The sequence below is a fragment of the Blennius ocellaris genome, assembly GCF_963422515.1.
Source record: "Blennius ocellaris genome assembly, chromosome: 19".
Lineage (NCBI taxonomy): Eukaryota > Metazoa > Chordata > Actinopteri > Blenniiformes > Blenniidae > Blennius > Blennius ocellaris.
Genome location: NC_137668.1, coordinates 8,961,609 through 8,979,484, shown reverse-complemented (window position 1 = coordinate 8,979,484; position 17,876 = coordinate 8,961,609).

Below are 17,876 nucleotides of genomic sequence, written 5' to 3'. Positions count from 1 at the left end.
GCATTTCTTTCTGAATCATGAGCGAGAAATTCGAGCTCCGCCGTATCTTCGACTCGCAGCGTTGAGAAAGTTCGTCACAGGAACTGTTCTCTTGTATCTCTGTATTATGTGAGAGCTCTCGAGGATGTATCATGAATTCTTGGCATAAGCTCGAGAGACTGTCATCCGTTTATGCCTGGCAGCAGATGAAACTTCTTTCCTTCGTGCTGAGGGGGGGAAAAAAAGTTATGGTTCCCATTTGTGGGAGGCAGCGTTGGGTGACAGTGTGCAACAGAGTGAATAAAAGCAATATCAATTTTTCAGAGAACACTCCTACAGTATGTCAGAAAACTTAAATATTTGAAAGGATTAGAGGACAAAGTTCTCCAAACGGTGGTGTACAGAATGCACACGTTTTTTTAAGGCTCGTTTTTGGAAGATGTGCTCAAGATGAGGCGTGAACTTTTCAATTTACTGAAGTCATCGACGTTTGACCAGAGCTGAGGCTCCAGTCCACTTCAAACTGGTGGAACTCCACGATTTCCTGTAAGTCTTGATGGTGTCTTGAACTCCTGGATGGACCCTCCGAACCTAAACCCTAAATCTGCTAAAGTCACACACACGTCAAAAATGGCGGAATGCACCAAACAGCTTCTGTCTTTGTTGGTGAGAGTCGGGGTGCCGAACATTCAGGGGCTTCACTGTAATATTTACTGAATGATTGACCGTGGAGAAGGTCTTCTTTTCTTCTGACCATGCCAGATGAAAATTACTGCTCTAAACTGTTCCGGTTCATATTTAGTTCCGTTCTTTTTGAGATCTGACTGCCTCTGGTTTCAGGCTCCTTGACTTCCCCTCCTCGTGTCTGATTGATGTTCCCTGATGTTTTTTTCACCTTTGCCTGAGTGTGTGATTGTAGTATATGATTGTAGTATATGTTGGGCTTTAGGCCACGTTTACACGTACCTGGGTTTTTACAAAAACGGACATTTCCCCCTCTACCTTAAAAAAAAAAAAAGATTTGTTGATCATTCTTCATTTACACAGACTTGCATATACACCTGTTTCAGAGCTGCTATGAGCATGCCGAACCTGTAGGGGGCAGTGTAAGGAGAAGCATGAAGCCATTATAGCCAATCAAAATCCTGGAAAAAAACCCACCATGTCACAAATTGTGACGTAAATATCCGCCTACCGCCCTTTAGATGCAACCGGAGACACTGATTTTATCCAGATCTCCACAGTTTTCAGGAATCATCGTTTGTGGTGAGTCGTAGCTGTGTTCATGTTTAAATGTGCTGCAGAGAAATATCACCATTTTTCTCAAATACCCGGGTACATGTAAACGTGGCCTTAGTTCTTTGTCTCCCAGTTTCTTGTGCCAGTTGTTCCAGCGTTCTGTTCCCCGTTCCACTTTTTCAATCGGCCTTTTGTTCGACTACAATTCGTCCCAGACTTTGAGGGATTAGTATTGGATTCTGACCCTCATCGGCCTTCATGCTGGTCACTTTAGCTTATATTGGCCATCTTCTATGTGTTCTGGTTGTTGGCTCGTCTGTGTTTCTGTGTGGGCAGTTGTCTCATGTCTCAGTCTGTGTTTCTGTGTCCTGCTTTCCAGTGCCTCAGTAATGATCTCCTGTGAGCTCGAAGTTCTGTTGGTCATTTAGTTTTTGGGTTTTTCATGTTGGTATAAAGTGAAACTCCGCCGTCTTGAGTCATCCTCTGAGCCAAACACGACGTACTTTTACCAAAAGGGCTAAACCGCCTTCTTTTTGTCTTTTCAGACTTTCAGTCAAAGCCAACAAGAAAAACAAGCTTCAGCAATTCCTGCAGTTACGCCCCCCCCCCCCCCCCCCCCCCCCCCCCACCCCAGGACAATCAAATAAATAAATGTTTTAACTTCAAATAAAGATGTGGAGAGAACAACACTGCTGGTGCTTTAGTGGCTGTGGAGTGCAGGTGTGTTTTGGGCAATGACAGGTTAATTAGTCTGCATGTGCGTGGCGGTTGTACCCTCGGTAAGCGATGGCTGGTGGGTGCTCAGGGCACGGCGGCTCTCATTTGCATTTTGACAGCATCCACAATGTGGGAGAAGCCCATCAATCAGCCCGTGCTTGAAAAATTAATCTTTTTTCTGGCAAATTGAAGGTTTGATAGAGGACTCTTGATGGAACGCTATGAATTTTACTGCATTTACCCAAAAAGAAAAGCATGAAGAATCAAATATGTGTTTAATTTCCAATGTAAAAATCACCCTGCAGAATTTATTCATATGGTAATTTTAACGGTTACAGACAACTTTAATGAGCAGGTCTCCAAAAAGAATGAATTAAAAGCAACGGCCACACTTTAAAAGTCATTCAGCCACCGATTGAAGTGTTTTAATGCTAGCGAGTCAACTACGGATCACAATTTGCACATTCCCAGGAAAACTTTAATTTTAAAAGTCATGCACGATGTTAAATCGATCCCTTGAAAGCACTGGATTATTCTGATGTGATCTTCCACTTTTCACGTATACTGAACAAGTTCAGATACAATTTATAACAACTCTTTTCATATTACATCAGGCTTTTATCATCGACGTTGTATGTAATGCATCTCAGTAACTATATTTGACAGGAACACGTTATTAACTGATCACTGTCATGTGATGATTTATTCATTTACCAATACGAACTCTGCTATTGCTCTATGATTGGCTAGTTGAGCCTGCTGTTAGCATTAGTAAGGATTATTACTGAGGTGTTTTTAATTTCTTCTAGGAAAACAGTTAGAGATGCAAATCTGCCATTTCTCTCCGTCCTGCTCAATGACTCCATATTCAAAGCGGTTGGTTACAATTTCACTGAACTCCTGTTTACCTGGGCAGAAGCTAATGTGTCACAGAACCACTACAATGTTGCAGCGACGCACACAATTTACACAAGTTCAACCGATGCAAGAGGAAGGCATTTACACTCATCACGCAGTAGAATATATAATAAGCAGTAGGCGTCCTGTATAGTATAATTCGTGACAATACAACTGTAATCACAGGCTGAATAGCATCATGTCGTGTTCAGCTGCATCGAGTTTGGTTAAAAACAGTTACTCAACAGCAGTAAATTGTCCAATTTGTGGAGGAAATCTGTTTTCCTTTAATTATAAGTGTCTTTTCCACACAATCATCCCTCACTGAGCTGTTTCTTTTATCATGAGCAGAAAGTGGAGCAGCAACACCTGAGAGGACAGTCCTATCAGGTAGGATTTTTTTTTCTTCTTTTTTAACAGTTAACAGTGACCATTATGTGTGATTTTTGTATAAAAGTGTTTAAGGGTAGTGCAGAAAGTCTGTCATGTCAAGAGTGTGTGAAAAGAGCATTTTAGAGCAACGAAACCACCCATGCCCGAGTATACAACCATTATATGAATTCATGTAAAGGAGCAGAAAAAAAACTCGAGTCTGTCCAAGAAGTATGCTTCAGGTTGTTGTTTCACTGTGTTGAGAGTTCAGCTTCAAACCAATATGACATATCGTCTTGGCCATACCAAGAACTGTAAGTATTCATTGACCACTTTATTCGATGCATCTTCTGAATTATTTTACGTAAACAACTAATCAAACAAGCAAATGTCAGCAGCTCAGTTTGCTTCTGCACATAGACCCGGTGAAGATGAGCTCCTGAAGTTCAAAGTCAGAATAAGAATGATGAAGAACGGTGATTTAAATGATTTTGAACGCTCATGGCTGCTGGTCTGAGTATTTGACAAGCTGCTGATTTACTGGGATTTTCTCACACATCCATCTGTAAGGTTTCCAGAGAAAGGTGAGAAACAGAAAATCTCCAGTGAGCAGGAGCTCGCTGGAACAAAATGCCTCACTGATGCCAGACGGCAGACGAGAGCGGACAGACTGGTTGGAGACGGCGTTGTTGTCGACTACAAGACACGAGGGCCAAAACTGGAAAGAGGCTCCAATCCTGCCCATCGTTCTCTTTCAATTGGTGATCTCACAGTCGGTGAAATATCCTAAAACTCTGACTTTTACTAATTTTCTCCTCGCGATGAGCGAACACACGTTTGTCTGAAATGTGGATTTATCCATCTTGCTCGGTAGTGTTCGGTTGCGTCAAACTGAAAATGGGTTAGTCAGTAATGAGGTCAAAAACAAGACTCCCTGCACTTGATTTAAATCCGACTGCACAGGAGTCAAAACACCCTGATAATAATCTGATTTAATTCCTGCTCCGGGCTCCACCGCCCGCCCGTGGAAGTGCATCGGAGACGCGGCACGTTGCGGTCCACAGCGGAGCTTTTTTGCTCAGACACACTCTCACTGTGACCTTTGCCACGGTCGGGGCAGATGGCCAAACAGATCCTGAACCGCTTCCTCCATCGCCCTCCGGAGAGAGGCCGAGCAGAGTCTTGGCTTTTCTGCACATCTGGCGGGAAAAACAGGCTGGGATGTTGTTCTGGGTCTTGGTGACGTCACGAGTTCAAGAAAAGCTCATGGGGGGGGGGCGGGAAAAAAAAGTGGGTTTTTAATTTAAATGGATATGCCAGCTCCTGCGTGCTCGCCTAATTTTCTTCGCAGAGGATGCCCACAAGGTAGCGGCGGGGTGTAAACAACAGATGGTGCGCTTTATCAACGGGCGAGCACTCGGCTCCGCTGCTCGGCGCCCGTGTTTTTCTTTGAGAAAAAGTATTGTTCGCTTTCAGTGGAGCTCGAACCGGCTTTCCTTCCTGGAAGTCCCCGACTGTAACCCCTCGATTCCCCCTGTGCCACGACATGTCAAGCACTTAATCGCACCGGGTTGACACTCACTCTCTTCGCTCACAGATTCTCCTGGATTTTTTTTCGTTCGACTCTTCGCTCTGACTAAATGACTGATTTAACAGTTCTCCTCCTTATCGCTGAAGAGGGGTCCAGAGGATCGCTGAGATGCCCATTAAGAGATGGATTCATTATAAATGTGGTCAGCAGGGGGCACTTGGTTGCGAAGTGTCTCTTTTTTTGGAGTCATCAATCAGTCTGGTTCTTTGGAGGTCGAGATGGTCTGCCGGGACTGTTCAAGCATTCATTTACCCCATAAAGTTAGTTTTAGCTTTCCGATGTAATATTTACTCCCTGCCTCTTAAGACCGCAGCAAAGATCAACAATGTGCCATTAACTTAGCAAAACTACAATTTATGATATTTTTAAGAAATGTAAAAACTACATATGAACAACAGCAGACATTTTATTGTCATTTAAAAAAAATCTTAGTCATTTCAACAGTCTTAGCCGCTTTCGGCATTTAAACATTTTTATCAGTTTCAGTCATTATAGCTGTTTTAGGAGTTTTGCCATTTTTGGTTTTTATCTCAACTGTTGAAACCATGTTGTAGCAGTTTTACCCATTTATGTATTTTAGTTTTTTTTTTAAATTCTTAACAATTTTATATATTTTTTAAAAGCCACAATAGCTATTTCAATTGTTTTAGCTATTATCGCTGTGAAGGTTGACATTTCTCAACATTTCAAGAGTCTGTTTAACCATTTTGGTCTTTTACATTCTTTTTTCTTTTTCTTTAGCATTTTTAGCTTTTAGCCGATTTACTTCTTTTTAGCTTTTATAATTTAGGGGGAAAAAAAGCTTTTATAGCTATTTAAGCCAGTTTAGGTGTTTTAACTTTTATCAACATTTGAACCATTTTAGCCACTAAAGGTGTTTAAGTCATTTTAACCATTGCAGTCATTTTAACTGTTTTACTCATTATAACAATTTAGCTTCTAGTTTTACAAGTTTAAGCACTTTCACAATTGCTATTTATTGTTAGGTGACCATTTAAGATGTGATGCTTTATTTACTTTATTTAAAAGTCCAGTTTGTCACCTGAAAGTGCAAAAAAGGTTTGTAATGTTAAAAAATCGAAAGAAGAAGTTAACGTAAGTTTATGAAAACGTTAAGTAGCAGTTAAAAGAGGGCTTAGAGCTAAATTTGACTCCTGAACCTTGTTTTGCACACCCCTGCTTTGCATGTACAGAATGAGGAGGAAAGTGGAGCAGAAAATTTACCAACAGCAGTTTCAATAATCAAATAATCCTTTTGAACTGCCTACAAAACAAGAAACAAGTGTGGATTCAAGCTTATTATGTGAGGATTGTGAGACTGTTGCTATCTGATAGCGTCACAGTGCTTTAGGAGTTTTGGAGTGCTGAGCAGACAACAACAACAACAACAAGCAAATGAAAGATGGCACAATGGGGACATTTCCTTTTTTCAGTAATTTAAAAATCTAATGGATCAGTTAATAAAACACAAATATTGCCAGGAGTGAAAGTTATACAAAAAAACAAGAATACTGCTCCAGCACAGAGTTCATGCTTCAAAACATAAAGTTTGTGAGCTGAAATTAATTATAGTCTTAATGCTGTCTGTTCACAATGCAGTGTTGTAGTTGTCACCAAAAAAATTCCAATACTATCATGATGTTATTGCAATGAAGAATAATCCTCAATCTGCTGTCCTCGGTTAGATTTCCCCCATAGAACAAAAGAAATATCACATTGGATTATTTATTGTCTTAAAAAAGCCTATAACCCTCGACTGCATTGACTGAAATACCACAACTAGTGTTATGTGATAATATTTTAACATTTTAAAATCAGTGTCAATAAATGCCCTTATATGTCTTGAACAGCATTTTAACAACCATCCGCATTTCACCATTTACTTTTCAAGAAATCTATAGATTGCACGAATTTAATTGGCTTTTTGTGAAGCACCTTAAACATTATTTACTAAATGTATTGGGAAGGTGCACTAGTTTTTGTGTATTAATTATGATCGTCACAATTGTTGCACTGAACTTGTATCATTCGCACAAATACACACATATTCTTTATCCACTTCTGTGGTTTCAGAAGCATCTGAGTGGTTTGTTTCAGTCTGACCTCTGTGGTTTGCGGAGTAAACCATCTAATGGATTGAGCATTTCATCTCTTCAATCGACAAAAAGGGGAATAAGCAAACAGCATCACTTGATGACTCAGTGATGTTTATTATGTTTGATGAAAGAGGCCAAAAACATTAAAAACCGGAGAAAATAAAGCCTTGAGAATTGGAAATTGCTTGACATACGTGATTCATCACTCTTTGTTTCACTCCTTTTATTGTGCTGGTATTCTTCCAAGGTTACAAACTGTCAGGCGGGACCTTTTTGGTAATCTTGTTAGCTGCCGACAACTATTGCCCTCATCGGGGTTATTGACAGTAAATGAGACCCAGCAGATGAATAATAACCAAAGAAACATGGACCTGGAATTAATTTTGCCGTGTTCAAAACAAAAAAGGTTGCCTATTTAAAACAAGATGCCGGCTATCCAAGAATCCTTGAACAACTGATCCATGTCATAACAAAAGAAATGTGGCTCCTAAGAGAGCAAATCAGCTTGTTAGTCAACCTCCTCATCCCGTGGAGAACATGAGCCGGCAATAATACTTTGCCACACAACCCTGTCCTGAGCTTTGGCTTATGCTTTGGTGCAGACATTCAATTCTCCAAGATGGACTTTGGTTCTTCGCCCCAGAAAACTCTGATTGAACTTCCTGAGGGAGGCTTTTGTCCAGTGTTATCATGGCGCCGCTGGTGTTTTCCATCGGGTCCAGGGTTTCTCTCGAAAGTCTTGCTTCCGTTTGTTTTAGGATGGGGTTGTTAGTTACCCAACCCCCTCACCTGGAAGACCAAGTGCTGCTTTGAGTCTGTCCTCCCCCATGTAACCTGCCCGGTTTGGTTGGATCCCTACTGGTTCAGCTCATAGGCTCATTAAGGCACACAAGCTTCTCCACCACAACAAGATAGCATGCTTGTATATTCATTAAATGTGATACAATTATGTCCCAATAGGAACACTTATTATTCAAAATTCGCATAATACTGATTTAGAATTATATAGAATCTGATTCTATCATTCCTTGTCTCATATTATGAATTGATTTACTATTTTTGGATTTCATTGCGTCTCAATTATCTTCCATTCACTGGTTGGGTTCGAGCTCCATGGGATCACTATCTTACTGTGGTGGGATAGTTTGTGTGTCTCAAGGACCCCTAGAGTTATGTTGGCCGGTGTATCATATTCCTGGTGGGGCCACCTATCCAGAACAGGATGAAGGGTACAGACCAGAGGACGAAAGATCCTCTATGTCTCCAGATTGTGGATTGGGTGGTGGGTTTATAACTCTAAAACCTGTATTAGAAGTTCTCATCTTCCCAGGTAGGAGGCTCCCAGTCCGACAGGATTCAGATCAGGGCTGAACTGCATCAAAAGAGTCTGGGCAAATTAAAACCACCACCTTAAAACCAAATCAGTTATTCATGGCAGCTGATGGCTCATTATTGGTGATTGACACAGGTCTGGCCCAATGACAGCGGAGAAGAGAAAGGTCAAGCCCTCCAGGCAGATGATCAAAATTGTGCTAAGCTAGCAACTTTGGCGCTACAGCTGCCAGAGCCAACGGACCATCAGCACATTTCGTGGTAATTTCCCAACCTATTATGGAGCTATCGAGCCGGAGATCTCCTTGTACGGAGGGTTGAGTTTAGTTATGTGCGGTATAAATAATAAATACTTCCAATAGGAAACATCAGAATGACAGTGGAGAAACACTTGGCTAAAAACTGCTAACAAGCAACAGCAAACTAAATGCAATTCCGACCTGAAGCTATTCGATAAGCGTGGAGAAATAAACCACGTCCATTTTAATGCTTGTGTACAGTTCTCCTTCTTTATGCAACCCACACAAACATGGTGTCATATGAGGAGCTCATTTACATGAGACACTACAGAGAGAATTTTGAAGAGGAGAAGTGCCATTTTCATGTTTATACTTTATTCTTTTACACAGATAGCGGATATCCTTTTACTAATTTCCAGATTAATTTAGTTACAATGTCAGGATTAAGAGGTGGTTCGCTTTTAAAATGAAATGTATTTTTTCAAGTGGAGATAAAAATGTCAAGTTTCTGCTGTGCTCTTGGTGGATTTATCATGACCCTGTGACCAATATCTGTGGTCATCTCGCATGCATTAGATTTATTATGAGACAAAGAATATTCATAAAGCCCTTGGACTTCTTCTTTTTCTTCTAAATAAATGATAAACGATTCCTTTTGTAACTGATGTATTTCTAGATTTTTGAATGTCTTCATTGACTTATCATCAAATTATGGACATATACAATGTAAATATTCATGAAAATGCAATGAGATGTACCAATTAACTGAACATACATGTCTATACATACCTCACTAGCTGCGTAAAACCTCATGAAGGGGGAACGATACTTGAAGAAAAACTCTTAACTTCAAACAATTGGAAAAAAAATATCTCCTTTAACACAAAACTGCAAATGCTAAACTTTTGCTACTGCACATTGTCAGTCTTAAAAAACAGTCTTACGTCCAACACATACTGAACATCAGCTCCGAGGTGACATGGTTTCAAACTAAACAATGTCACCGAAACAAATCACGTGAAAATTGAAGAAATAAGCAATGACATAAATCTATGTTGGTTCAATATACGATGGATAGAAAACTCCTCGCTTTGTCCTTTAAGTACTGCACTTCTAAACTCCGCTTAGCTTCCCCTCTTCTTCCTCCTCGCCCTCCCCCTCGCCCCATCAAACGCTGAGTAACCTCCCCTACCCTCCACGGCTTCCCGGCCAGCCTTTCCATCCGCTCCGAGTGGCAAACTCATTTCCTGCTGTGCCTGTAATGGCTCGATTCGCCGCCCCTCCGCCTTGACCCCAGCGGCCCTCGGAAGGAGCACCTCGTCTTCTTCAGCCCCTCCGAGCAGACGTCCCACTGGGACAGGATCTCGGGCATCTCTCCACCTTCACATTGATGGAGAAAGTTATACGGCAAATATCTCTCCCGACATCTTGTGTTGATGGCTTTAGAAAAATCCTGCCTTAAATCTGTCACATCAAACATGGTCCCAGACTCTCCTGGATTCAGAAATACAACCACTGTAGAGTCGCTCTTGTTCCCAGGAGGGGCGACTATTTTACTACTGATGCGCTTCATCCTCCGTCAGATTATTTCTTAATTAGATCTGTGTCTGAGATCATTCGCCGTCGGAGGAGAGATCTGAGAGGATCGATGCTGCTGCGAGACGACCTTTGCTGCAGGTGGTAGAAATGTGCATTAGCATAGTTTTACATCCAGACTGCGGGCCTGGATTTCGTCTGCACTTCCTCCTGCTCCCGCCCACGCCGTCCTAAAAGCCTCACATGTTTGGACAGTTCAAAGCCGCATAAATTCTGCCGGCGCCAATTCGGGAGCAAATCGCTTGCTCTCTCCTTTTAACAGACTTTTTTTTTTTTTTTTTTTTTGCCATTCGGCGATGTATTTCCTGCAACGTCCCATCGCTGGTTTAATTTATTTACACACTTATTGATTCAGATACTTTCCAGCGATGCATAGCCCTGTGCAAATTACTGGACCACACTGGCGTATTGACTGTAGAAACCTTTTATTGTGCTATCATCACACAAGCCCACAAGCCCGTTTCTGCAAGCAGAGCGTTTTTTTATGCTCACAATCATAAAAGCAGACAAGCAAAATTATGCACACATACACACACATACACAGTGCAGCAAACACCTGCGTCCGTGCAGCCTCACACCGAACACACACTTGTTTCTTTCATTCCCAGTTGAAATGAAGCATGGAGTCAGGCCTGCTCAGTGAGAGGCGGGCGGTCTCTTTTCCTTCGCAGCCGCCGCTTTGGCTTGTCTAATCCATCAGTTGTGGAGGAAACTGCTGGGCCAGCCATTTTTCTCCAAATCCCCCGTCGTCACAGTCATCAGCCGGCCCGCCAATCTGTGCGTCGCCACTTCGAGCCCCTGCAAAGATTTCCACACTGCTCGTCTCTTGTTTTTGACACCCGCCAGGATGTTGTGTTGAATTTTAAAGGGTTATTTCATCCAGTCTGCCGAAAGGGAGATTTCACTCCATGCTCAACATCTGTGCACACCTGTGCTCTTTTTGCCACTTGACAAAGACACTAGGGCAATCAACATATCCATGAGAAAGACTGACAGCGGTTAAAGCCTTTCACTCTGGGCTATAAAGAGCACTTTAACCTTGAAAACCATTCTTACAGAAAAAAGACCCCTTTCTGACCAATTTTCTTGAGCAGTTTTCTCGCATGTGAAAAAAGACAATCATGTTCTATTGTAAAGAACTCGTTCTCAACAATCTTGGACCTGTTAATGGTTTGCCTGTCTGCTTTCTTCAATCCAGAGCTAGCTGAGAGAAGAAGAGAGGCTGAACTGGCTTTCTGAATTCTACAGTGAACACGGGTTACACAGTGGTTATAGAGAAAAAAAAGATCAAAATAACGCGTGGGAACGAGATAATAAGTCGCTCCCTGAAGTTAATAATACGAGGGAACAAGATTACTTAATCAGCGATCGCAGAGCCGTGGCTCCCGAGATGCTGCCGTACTCCTCCGCTGTCAACTGCGCCAGATATATAATTTATATATATTTTCACGCTTTTCATCGTGACATCGTTGTAACTAACTTCACTTCCAGGTCTTGTATCACGTTATGACTGCAGGCTGAGGTCTACAGGCTGCATTGCTCCGCTACGAGATGCTCCACTATTATTTTCTAACCCACCGAACTTTAAAATGAAGTCATACTTTTGGTTCATCACCAACTACAAAAACAAACTACATGCTACTGCAAATGAAAGTTGGACTTTTTTTTAGCCATAAAATGTGCCTTTTAATGGCTTCATGTGAAAGAGAACTTTAATCAGCGTGTGTTTACATAGGTAGCCATTGGGAATGGCTTTAGAACTGCGTTCTATCATTCTACACCTCCATTCCTCCTGATGTTGAAGCTTTTGATTCAGACAAGTCCAGAAATATAGTGAAAGGAGCAGAAATTCCCTCTGTAATGCCCAAATGTTGAAAAATAATCCCCAAGCTCATTCACGCATTTTTTATTTATTTATTTTTCTCTATGGCCACTCCAGGGCTCCGGACTAAAGCAAGACGGACGTGAAAAAACACCAATAGAGCGACGAGGAGACGCAAAGTTTTCTGACTCTTTGGTCTGAATCTGAGGTTCAGACCAGACTAGACGGAGCGACTCGGGACAAAACCAACGAATACAGTCCGTCTCCTCGTTCCTGTATGATTGTTGTCGGTGCTAAATTGGTGAGATCAGTGATGTACAAGGTTTTGGAGTGACGCAATGACGTGGCTCTCACGTGGCTCCGTTAATATATAGGTACTAGTGTATATGAGTTTGCAGATCAGATCGTTGCTCAGAACACTTTTTTGAAAGTTTTGTGGCCACCGTGAGTTTTCTAACATGCTTTTCATTGTGTAAATGTAAAGCACTGGTCCAATATGTTTACAAGCTAAGATAAAAATAAAAAATTGAATCAAATGAATGTTTAGACTGATCTGAAGTTCACATATTTAGTCCTCAGTGCACCTGCTTTAGTTAAATATAGACGCATGCACTACTGAAAGTAGTCTTGAATGAAAGCTTCCACATGAATGACATATTCAGAAGAGACACACACACACACACACACACACACACGAACGCGCGCACACACGCACACACACACACACACACACACACACACACACACACACACACACACACACACACACACACACACACACACACACACACACACACACACACACACACACACACACACACACGGGGTCAGGTGATGTAAATGTCAGAGTGGCCCATTCTCAGGCAGTCAGGTTTGATTAGCCTCGAACTGACAGGTCGCGTTGAGTGTAGGAGCAGGTGTGTGTCCTCATGAATTCATGTGTATGTGATTATATGTGATTTATGTGTGATGCATAGATGTTATGACGTGGTGGGACGTCCCCTTTTAGCCTCTAAAAGATTGAAATTCCTGAATTTGAAAGTTACATTCATTCGAACATACATCCATGTGAAAGAAGAAAGCTTTGGAAGTTGCTTTTTTAATCAGGCTCACTCAAATATGAACCTTCAGCGGCCACAAAAGGGTTTGGTTTGTCAGTTCTGAGCTTTTCCTCCAATCTGAGTGATGCCTAACAGGGGATTTCTTCAGTCTTCCACATCTGTGCACACATGCCTGGTGCAGCTTTGCAGAAGTACTGGAGCCTGCAACACACCTATTACACAGTCAGACTGCTGCTAAGGCCTTTACACACTTGGCTGTAAGAAGTAGCTTAATCTTGAACACATTTAATATCGTTAAAAAAAAAGGTTGTTTTCGCTTCTCACCATATTGAAGGGATGTCTGTGTGTAATGAAAAGGTGGGAAATTGTGTTGTTTTTTTTCCTGTGAAGTTTTTGATTTTGACAATTTTGATAGCAAAGCGCTGGGATGACCGAGAGCATGTGATTCCTCCCTTTATATAACAGCAAAAGCTCAGGAACACCTTGATAAAGCTCTTCAAACGTGACATTCATTTTCAGGTCGCTAGATTACAAGGTTGAACTGAGAGAATTCGGGCATTTCGGTATAAGTTTAACCTCAGATCTGTCTCAATTCTGCCATTGAGACCCCCCCACCCCCCAGTTTGGACTTGAAGCATGGAGTCACTCCTTCAACCATCTGGTCTGGCTCCAGGGGTGCAACTGTGGTCTCGTGGTCCAGGCAGGGAACGAGATGTTCATATTCCTGATTCATGAGGTATTTTTAGACCTGTTTGTCTGGAGCTCCTCTCCAGACTGATCCACCTTGCGTGACCCTTCCAGAAGTAAATACTCCCAATGGGATCTATAAAAAACAAAACCACCATCCAGGAAGGATATATTACATACAATCTGATGAGGAAGCTCCGTGGTCACCTCCAATTAGACGTCTACCGATAGTTAGGAGCCCTCAAAGTTGGAACAGAACCCTCTGGAGAGATAATATCTCCTGGTTGGAGTGTGACTGAATTGGTTTCCTCCCAGAAGTGCTTGAGGAAGTTGCTGCAGAAAAAGATATCCGATTTGTTTGCTCTCCGTAGTGCCACAGTACCGGAAAGTGGATATTAGAGGGAAGTTTATTACATCTCCTGCTCATATTTGAATACAATAAAAATGTTGTTACAATTAAAGTTTTGTTTCATTTGCAACTTGCACAATGTTTGATTGGTTGCTATACAGTATGTAATGGATATTAGACATTTCTTTTAAACTGACATGTTGCAGAATTAAAAGTGTTTTCAACCTCTGTGCATTTGAGCAGCTGCTGTTACCACTGGAATGCAGGAAATGTGCATTTACGAGCTTCCTTTCATTTTCTTTTTTTCTTTTTTAGAATTGAAACACACACACATGCAGACTATTTCCAGAGTGCCAAACAAGTCTGCAATTATCCTTCAATCAGATGGCACAACGGGAGGGAGCACATTCAGCTAATGGAACCTCTTTATAGATAAGGGATGAAAAAGTAAGAGCAAATAAAGAGTTCAAGAACAACAGCCTCAGTTCAGGTTTTCTGTCCCAAAAACACCAAATCAAATAGAAACATGGAATAAATGTGAAAATACTGTTAAGTAAACAGCTAAATGTCATGTTAAATCAGGAGAACGTCATTCATTGAAAAAAATAAATAAAAAATGACTCACTGAATTAGTATTTTATTAACATTTTCACATATTTATTCATATGGTTGGAATCCAATCCAATGTTGCAACTTATGTGTATCATGCACATTTAAAGTGCAAAAGTGCACAGTTCCCATGTTTATATAAAATAGATAAAAGATACAGACAATACAATAAAACAAATGTAGTTAAACAGATTAAAAGGGATAAAATATTACTATAAATGGGTATTTACTTACTTTATTTAAATATACTTGTAGATCTTTCCATTATATCTATAGTGTGTGTGTGTGTATGTGTCGGTGTGTCGATGTGTCAGTGTGTGTGTGCATTATTAGATCATTTGAACCCTCTCCTGGCTGAAGAATCCTCCAATTATTCACAGCTGAAAAATCCTGCTCTTGCTTTCGGTTAATTGGTGACCTGAAATTGCCCCTGTGAGTGTGAGTGTGAGTGTGTGTGGTTGTTTGTCTCTGTGTGTTTGTCCTGTGATGGATTTACGACCTGTCCAGAGTGTGTCCTGGCCTCAGCAGGGATTGGTTCCAGCGCCCTGCGACCCTGAACAGGATATAAACAGTATCAAAAATGGATGGGTGACTAATTATCCACGCAAATGCTTTTCCTGGATTTCTTTTCAAGAGGTTTGCATTTTTTGCATTTTTCTTTTTTCTTTTGTTAACCCTCAGAGTGTTTATGATCACAGCCACAATTATCAGTATTATTGAAGAGAAAGTGGAGGAAAATGGGTGTAAAAACTCTTCAGAATGCTCTTACTTGAGACCCTGCGCACATTTACATAACTTACATTAGCATTTGATAAGTGACCCATAGCTGTAATGTAGTGTGTTTTTATTCCCTCTTTCCTTTTGGTTCGCAACGAATGTGTTTGACCTCGTTTGAGTCTCCTGCTCTACCTGTTCCGATGCCATCGATCTGTTTACGCCTCCCGGTCTTAATGAATGCACCAGGGAGGCTGTAGAGGCGGCGTGACGGATTAAAGGAGGTCATAGACGACTCAAAACAAATGTGTGTAATCCTGGGAATATGCATCACGCAGCACTGTGGACAAGATGCTTCCTCACGCTGCAGATTTCTGTCCGCCCCAAATCCTCCTTCATCCTAGCGTCGGCTCGGCTTGACACACACAGGATAGAGACGAGAATCGGACCGGACATTTTCAAGGTCGTCCACTCTTTCAAACCACTGCAAGAAGCTTGTTTTCTGCAGATTTCTGTGTAAATTGTAAGGACAAGATCAAAACCAGGAGCCAGAGATATTTGCTTATTTACTATTCTCGTTTCTGACTGGGAAGTTGATTTTTGGGTAAGGTGGAGGGATGACTTCTTCGTTAAGAAGAAAGACACTCTGAAGAGGTTGGGAGTTGTACAGAGAATACTGTGAGCTTCTTCAAATCAGAGTTAGTACAAATAATAACTGATTGGTTTGAGCCATCACTGGCAAATCACTATGGTCACACTGGGCAATGAACCACAAGTGGTTCAATGCTTTGGGCCAACTGGTTAGTCTATACAAGGGGTCTATAATGCTTCCCGTCAAAAGAGCCATTTTTGTAGATAAAGTTCTTCTGGAGCCACAAAACAGGCTCAATCATACAAGAACACGCAGCTTGGGAAGTAATTTATGCAGTGTTGCGAAGCACAACTTCATGACATTTCCTGACTACACCTTAGAATTAATTTCGCTGTTTTAGCTTTAGCCTACAATACAGAAGACAGGAAGGTGTCACCTGAACGAATGAAGAACAAAATGAATGTTTTTGTGTCACATTTCTCTTTTCTGACGCACACATTTCATGTCAGTACAGTGCGTCTGTGCGTACACTCATACGCCTGTGTTTGGGGTCAGACTGAAAGTCAGGTTACAACAGACACTGGACGGGTCCTCAGCCCATCGCAGGGCAAATAAAGAGAGACCATCACACACACTCACTTTCACATGGAGGTAATTTTGCAATTCAGGATAATCAAATAATCTGTAATAATCATTACACTGTAATGTTTTTGGAGTGTAGTTGGGGAACCTGGGAAACATTCATGCAAATTCACCGCAGAAAGGCATTAAGGCCGGATAAGCTCGCTGTTAGATGAGAGAGAACAAACCACAACGTCATGCTTCAACACAAGGAGACCATGTCCTTTAAATCTCCAACAAATGACAATTCAGCAAGAACTTAACGACTTTCAGGAAAAAGTTGTGTCTGTGTGTGTGTGCTTGTGTGTGCGTGCGTGCGTGCGTGCGTGCGTGCGTGTGCGTGTGTGTGTGTGTGTGTGTGTGTGTGTGTGTGTGTGTGTGTGTGTGTGTGTGTGTGTGTGTGTGTGTGTGTATACTCAAACTGATAGCATACTGACAAGGGGGGTAATACAGTTATTATTCCTTAAACATCAAGGTGAACACCCATTTCAAGGTTTGAACAACATTGGGAAAGATTCGGGGAAGTCGGAGTTATCGCTCGGTTTAAAACAAGTCTGAAAAATTAAATTTACAAACAAATATTTATACATGGTATACTGACTTCATGTATGATGTACAGTATGAGGGTGTGCATTGTATTCATGCATCTATTTGAAAGCCGCTGGAAACATGGGCTTATGCGTGCCGCCCCATTGACCATGAGTAGAAGACAAGTCATTCTAGCAAGTCTAACTTCTAATTTAAAACCAACTGTGGCATTTCCACAACATTTGGAGCAAAACTGAACCTGGTGAAAACAAGCAAATACATATTGTATGACTTCAGATTGACTGTGGACACATGAATGACATGGCTTTGCTTTGTGAATGAATGAATGAATGAATTGTTTTTTTTTTTTTTATGTGGATACATGTAGATAAAACCATTGGACGTCAGAGTTAATCGTAGCTTGTCCTGAAAGTGAAAGTCATTGAAGTGGAGTGTACATGCTCTGATCTGGCTGAAACTCGCATGAGAGTCTGTTACAAGATTTGTAACAGACTCTTACTGTTACCATGATCGGGCACAGTGCCACCTGCTGGGAACAGGGCCATGATTGGGCCGACCCTGACGGGCCAGGGTTTGTTTATTATTGTTCTGTGCTTGCCTCATACAGGCTGGATAAACTTACACAAAGGTCACAAAGTCGGAGGTATGAAGCGTCTCGGCCCCTCAGAGTCTTGGGATGCTCTGATCTTGGTCTCGACTTGGCCTCAGGTTTGGTGGTCTTGACTGCAACATAGACAGTAATCATAGGTTTCAAATCTTGCCCAAGGACACTGGGTTTCCATGGACAAGCCAAGCAGTGGATTTAACCATCTAT